Below are 7532 nucleotides of genomic sequence, written 5' to 3'. Positions count from 1 at the left end.
TTCTTTCTTTCTTTCTTTCTTTCTTTCTTTCTTTCTTTCTTTCTTTCTTTTCTTTCTTCTCATTTACAAGAGAGTTGGAATAGTATTCCTGTAACCCACAATCTAAATTCTTATCGCAGTTCTTGTGTAGTGATTATAGATATCACAAGGCTTCTTTTTCCTGCAAGTTTTATACTAAAACTACATGATAATCTGGTCCTTTAATGCAAAATCTTGTTCTGGTGGAAGAAAAAGAAAGATGTGGTAAAGAAAAAAGCAAACAAACAAAGCCATGTGATAATACAGAATTGAAAACTCAGAAAACTCAATGTCTAAGAAGCTATCTTTAGTTCTGTAACCTCTAAACTGTTTTTAAAATTGATTTTCTAATCACTTTAAATTTTCTTTTTAACTTAGATGAAATTCATGATCGTTAATTGTATTGAATTACAGTTAACAATGTACATGTGTACCCTCACATACACGGAGTCAGACAGACAGACAGATAGGGAATTCACAGATACAAATAACTATCACAGTAACAAGCCTGATTTAATGAGCATGCTCCCTACTGATGGAAATGTAGGCTAGGTCATTATGCAGACACTTCCATTTTCCCCAACACTGTGCAGGTTCAACCAACATTTGTATCAAGCCTAAAAGCAGTAGGAATAACAAGTAGAGCTTTCCTCCAAACATTTCCTTCTTCCCTAGCCTTTGTTTCCATTTTGTCCTGAAAATTGTAAGCTTCTTGGTCATAGTTAGGCATTTGAGTTTTCAGATTCCTAAGGTTCCTCTCTGTGATGGTTTGTATATGCTTGGCCCAAGGAGTGGCACTGTTGAGAGGTGTGGCCTTGTTGGAGAAGGTGTAGCCCTGTGGGTGTGGGCTTTAATATCCTTGTCCTAGCCACCTGGGAGCCAGTATTCTGCTAGCAGCCTTCAGATGAAGATGTAGAATTCTCTGCTCTGCCTGTACCAGGCCTGCCTGGAAACTACCATGCTCCTGCATTGATAATAATGGATCGAACCTCTGAATCTGTAGGCCAACCCCAATGAAATGTTGTCCTTATAAGAGTTGCCTTGAGCCAGGCATGGTGGCACACGCCTTTAATCCCAGCACTTGGGAGGCAGAGGCAGGCAGATTTCTGAGTTCAGTTCAAGGCCAGCCTGGTCTACAAAGTGAGTTCCAGGACATCCAGGGCTATACAGAGAAACCCTGTCTCAAAAAAAAAACAAAAAACAAAAAACAAAAAACAAAACAAAACAAAACAAAACAAAAAAGAGTTGCCTTGGTCATGGTGTCTGATCACAGCAGTAAAACCCTAACTAAGACACTCCTTTTTATCAGTCTTGTCTTACATGATTAGAGGAATGTGAGGGTCAGAAAGAAACCAAGAGCATCAACCAGAGAAAGTAGTGCCAGATGCCTGGGTACAGAGGCCCTGCATGCTGACTCCAACAGTGAAACAGGTGGCTGTGTAAAAATTCTACTTTGGTTGCTAGCCAAACACTAAATTATGTCATGGCTTGACACATCTCTTCACATTTTGCTTAACAAATGAGATTTTTGTTCTATAACATTCTATGCAACTTACAACTTATTTATTAAATTGCCTAATTTCATCAAGTAAAGACTATAAATATGTCCCCTTTACCTTCATTCTTTTAGTTCTGGCTATTCAGTGAACAGTTGTGGGCCTAATTTTACTTAGTTTTATGGGACATTTTGGTCTCATATGTTTAGTTCTTTTTCTGCTCCATGGTTCACAATTCTGATTTTCATACTGCCTCAGTCATCTCTAAACAGGAAACTTGATTTTTCCACATGTGTCCTATTTTTCCATCTTTTTAACTATAATCTGGTATAGACCAGATTATACATGTATATATGTATGTATATATGTATGTATGTGTATGATATATATATATATATATATATATATATATATACCATACACATACATATGATATAGACAAAGATCTACACGTACATATGGCTGATATATAACCTCTGAACCAATGAAATACATTCTTACCTTTGGAGTAGCCATTTAAAACTAACTTTATCAGGTTCAATATAAATCACTCTTGCCTACTGGGACCTGAACTTGTTTCTGCTGTTTGCATGACATTGGAGTCCAGTTCAGGATAGGGTTCCATTTGAACCACTAAATGACATCAGGTTTTGTTTAACACAGTGCTAAAATGTAAATAATTTATTCACTAACTCTTAGAAGAGTCACAGGATGACATTCTTTGTAAGCAAAAGCATCCTTGAAATTTCTGTATCATTGAACTTAGGATGCTACCCTGTAAAATTTAAGGTCTAGAAGAATGCATCTGTTTGTAGAGATGGAACTGTGTATGTGCAGGTAATGGGGGTAGATATGGGGTTGATCTGACCCTTTGCAAACCCTTGTATAAGTTAGCATAAGTCTTCTCAGGCTACATGTAATGCTGCTTTTGGAAATAGAGTAATATTTAAGAAGACAGATCGTAAAATGCTCCATTTCTTTTAAATTATTAACTACTTGCCTCAAGGCATGTGACAAAAATCTCATCATGAAAAAAATGCCATTGCTAAGAAATTTCCACATGAAAATTTCCCTCATTAGTGCTTGTATATTACAAGTGTATCTGTCTATTATATAAAAAAGTAAAATATATTGTTCAGTTGATCATTGTGTTTTCTAGGCAAGTCATGAAATTAAAACACAGGAAGAAGCATTTACTGTATTTACTTGTGTTGCTTTTCATGTTATTTTTGCATGTTGGAGGTTGAGCTCACATTTTTGCTCATGTCAGGCAAGTGCTATATCACCTAGCTCATCTTTTCCCTGCTTTTTATTTTTAATAAATATTTATGAGTTTTATAAGGAATGTGAAGAAGAATTGGACTCTGGGACATACACCCTTGGCAGAGTTGTGAAGGTACTGACAGTCCGAAAGCTCACGTAGCACTGTGGTACCCTAATATGGGGAAGATGTAGCTCTCACTGCCTCTGGCATCAAGATGCAGGGAGGGGATAATTCAGCACCGGGAGAGGCACCCTAAGTGCAGCAGAGGGATCAGGAAGCTGGTGGAAATGATGGAATTCAGGTTAGATCCTTTCATGATTTGTGAGTTAAACCTACTGGCTGCCTATTCGACTAACTGGATTCACACCAAAGGATTCGTTCTCTCTCGAGCCATTGTAAACCTGTTTAAAATGTTGTTAGAGTTCAATTTCAGCCACATACATTAATTTCAGATGCTTCCAACATTAAGAAGTTTAGAAAACAGGAAAACCATAGACTGAGCCTGACTAATGGCTAAGGAACAAGTTTTGGAGACAGAAATAAGACCAGGAATCTATTTTAGGGGAAAAGGGAAGCAAAGGCTTACATCTATGTTTTTTCTCTTTGCTTCTGATAATATTCAATGAACAATCAATTTATTACCAAGAAGAAAATGTTAAGCAATCAAAAAAAATCAGTTTATTATTAGACTTACCCGAGAAGTAAAGCCATAGAGTAAACCCGTGCACTTTTCCCACACTCTGTTCACCAGTTTCCTGTAGTCAGGAAGAACAAAACTCCCTTGCTGCTTTTGGAATGAGAAGGGAAAGAATATTAATTTTTGAAACCTGCCAGAGCATCCTGCATTTCCTAACAAGATTGAGCATTGAGAGAAGTTAGTTAACCAAGACTAACCTGCTAGGGATTTGTCAGAGTTTAACTGATTTGTGGGCATTGAAAACACTCAACTGATCCATCCATCCCTCACTACACATATCTAAAAAATGAAACACTAAATTCTAGCAAATCCACATGAGAGTAGAGCAATGACCAAGCCCATCACTTTGACAATCTTGACCCATCTAAGTGAGAGGAAGGTATGTATAGGAACATTTGTAGGTTCAACAGTGCAGAAGCCTGGGTTCAGTGAAAAACACCACCCGTGAGTCTCTAATTCCTACCCCATGTCTTACCACTCACAAATATTACCTCTAGATTACTAAAGGGATGTTAATAGAAATACCTTTTGGACTCTCCTTTAGAGTCCAAGAACCACATCGAATACTATGTGAAAAAACACAGTTTGAAACAGGGTGTGGCTCACATCTGTAATCCCAGCACTCGAGAATCCCCTGTAAAATAGCTGAGTTCAAAGTCACAGACCCACTTAAGCTAAAGAGTAAAATCTCATGTTCACGTTGATATGAGATGGGTGAGCAGACATTAGGAGGAGATAGTGTTGGGAAAGCAATTTGAAGAGGCAGAGACTCTGTCATTCTTATTAGCATCTCTTCCAAAAGAAGAGATGTCCATACATAAGTCCAACAGAATGTAAAATGTACTAGGTATGCACAAAGAAAACTTAAAGACTGATGAAATAAATCAAAGCATGTATTCAGAGATATTCCTGGTTCATAGACAAGAGGTACTATTAATATGTAGATGCCAGTTCTTCCCAACCTGACCTACACATTCAATGAAAAACTCAGAAAGTTATTTTGAAGATATTGAAAAATGAATTGTTTATATGGAGACAAAAGACAGAGAATAACCAAAACAGTATTTGAGGAAATAACATATTTGGAGCATAAGCACTCTATGAAATCAAGGATTAATATAAAATGACAGTAATGAATATTACCTATCATTAGAAAAATAGGCAGGTGGTTACTGGTACAGAAAAGAGTGCCATGGAAGACCTGCAGCATCTTACTTAAGTGACATCTGACTCATGAGCAAGAGGAGTGCTGGCCAGAAAAGTAAGAGGCTTCTGTCTTTTTCACTTGTTTGTTAGTATATTTTGTTAATTTGAGATAGTCACCCATGTTTTTGTAGACTGGTCTTGAACTCACAGCACCATCCCTGCCCACATCTCTTTCTTCTTCCCTCATGCTGGGCAAATAGGCCTATGCCCCTTTGTCTGCCTGAGGTATTCTTTGAAATAGATGAGAATTGAACAAGCACTTTTCTACATTTGAAATAATAATTTGAACGCAAACCTGACATATTTTACCAACATTAAGGACATTATGTAAAATGATTGTTACAAAACTTATAACATGATTTATGCAAAAAAAGTCTAGATGACCTTCAGATGATGATGTAATAACAAGATGTGATGACTAAAAGAACTGATAAATTACATTTATTTAGCTGAAGAATAAAAAAAACATCAATAGAATGAAAAGACAAGTCAAGCGCTGAGAACATGAAACATTGAAGGGACATTGTCGTAAGTATGCAAAGATTACTGAAATTTCAACAGAATGAACATGAACAATATACCTAAAACCCAGATTTGTTCTGTATCATATTACACAAGACAGTGCCAATCAAAGTAGCCATAGGATAGCATTATATGACTACTGGAAAGTACAAAATCCATAACAATAAGAACAACAAACACTGATAAGGTTGCAGAATCATAAAATGTTTATTCTTTGATGGTGATAATGTAAAGGGTTAAAGCCACCTTGGAAGATAATCTGATCATGTCTTATAGCACTAAACATATGGCTAACATACACTATAACATCTTTGTTTCCCTTCATTAATCCAAATAAGGTGAAGCATGTGCACAGGAAAACATATACAACAATATTAATTCCATATGTATCTATAGTTGTCAAATGTGGGACAGACAAGTAATAATTCTTCACTAGATAAATAGGCAAGGGAATGTTGTGTCTAGGCAGGTAAATTTATCAGGCTAAACAGGAACAAACCATCACACTTTAAGATAGAGGAAACTTGTGACTCAGTAAAATAAACAATTGTGGTAATTGTTGCATGCTACAGTATAAGTCCAACTAGTGACATTCTTAAGACTAAAACTATACAGATAGCAACAGATCAATGATTCCTTGGTGTCTGGGAGAGAAAGGAATGGATAACAAAACATCATAGACTCTTTTTAAAACAGTGAAAACACTATCATATTTGTTAAGATAATGGTTCATACCATTATAATTTTGTGCAAAGCTTGAGACTCTACAACACCAAGACTGAATCCACATGTAAATTAGGAACAGAGGATAGTTCTATGCTAACATAGGGTAACCAGCTGTATGAAATGAATCATGCTCTTACAGGTTGGTAAAACTGGGACAGGACATTGCTGTATAAAAGCAGAAGGACTGTGGAAACATTTTATACTTTTTCTCAACTTTGTTGTACGTACACATCTTTACCAGGATTATATTGTTTAAAAATAAAATATAGACAGAAGCTCAGAACCAATTTTTCAGTAAAAGTTATTATTATGAATGTGAACTGTGAAATAAGTAGAAGAAAAAACCCCTAAACTTCAAAGGACTTGTATATATTGGAAATTATAAATAAATAATTATCAGTCTTTTCTTCATCAACTATTCCTAAAATTCTTGAGTTGACCTATTTTTCACTCCAAATCTTATTTTGCTTTATATCCTCCAAGGTACTGACATTATTTCATTCTCTGTATGTGACTTCCAAGTAACCCAGACAATCTTATTAACCACCATCTGGAGCTTTTCACTGCCTTGGCATAACCTCCATATTGCAACTCAGGGGACCTTGTATGAATGAGCCATATCTGAGTTCAGCATGATCTTTGACACTCTTCTATTAGGCTGCCGCCTCCATTGCCTTTGCATGCATGACTAAGGCTCTGTTGACAGATCAAATTTCTCAGCCACATAGGAGACTTCAGCAGGAGCCCTGTGCTGACCAATATCCACACATCAAATCCCGATCATTTCTCATGCTGATACTTGCTAGTTAGGTTTTCAAATAAAACCCTTAAAAATCGCTCTTGAGAATTAGCACAGAGGTCAAGTGAGAAGTCAAGGGTTTTGTCAGGAAAAGTGGCAGAGAGGAGAACCCATAGTCTATCACATTATAAAAGCAAACAGTGAGACTAGCAAAACCATGAACACAAACTTGTCCCAAGTTCTGAAAACTAACTGAATATAACCAAAACACTTCGATAATCAGAGACAGGCTCAACACAAAGAAGGTGAATTTCAGCAAGAGAAATTTGAGGCATTTTTAAGCTACTACAATCCCATCTCTTAAATGTCTATGTCAAGAAAGCCAGTTACTAGGAGAAAAAAATCAAAAGTACTCTGAGATGATAAGCATAGAGAGTTTCTTGATAGTCCACCTAATTTACAATAACTGTTAAAGGCAGTCATTCAGGATGGAATAAAAAAAAAAAACCAAAAAGCAATATTAAGTCACATAAATAAATCAAAAGCTATAGTAAAGTAATAAAAGTCAGCAATTATAATGGATAAACAACATAAATGATACTTTGTGATAAAACATAAGGAAAATATGAAATAATATAGTATGTTTTCTGTAAGCTTGTATTTTTCCTTCTGGCCCTAATATCCCAGAATAATGACTATGAGACTTAAATATATTTATAAATGCATTGGCCAATGGCTTTGAACCATTCCCTCACTGCCTCATGACTTAATCATCCCATTATCCAATTCTGAATTCTGCCTTATTGCTGATTCTCAGTTACATGTGACCATCTTCCTCTGTGTCTGTCTCTCTCCCAGAATAAT

This window comes from Mus caroli, chromosome 8 (assembly GCF_900094665.2).
Source record: "Mus caroli chromosome 8, CAROLI_EIJ_v1.1, whole genome shotgun sequence".
Lineage (NCBI taxonomy): Eukaryota > Metazoa > Chordata > Mammalia > Rodentia > Muridae > Mus > Mus caroli.
The sequence above is the reverse complement of the archived record's forward strand: the minus strand, read 5'-3'. Positions refer to the sequence as shown.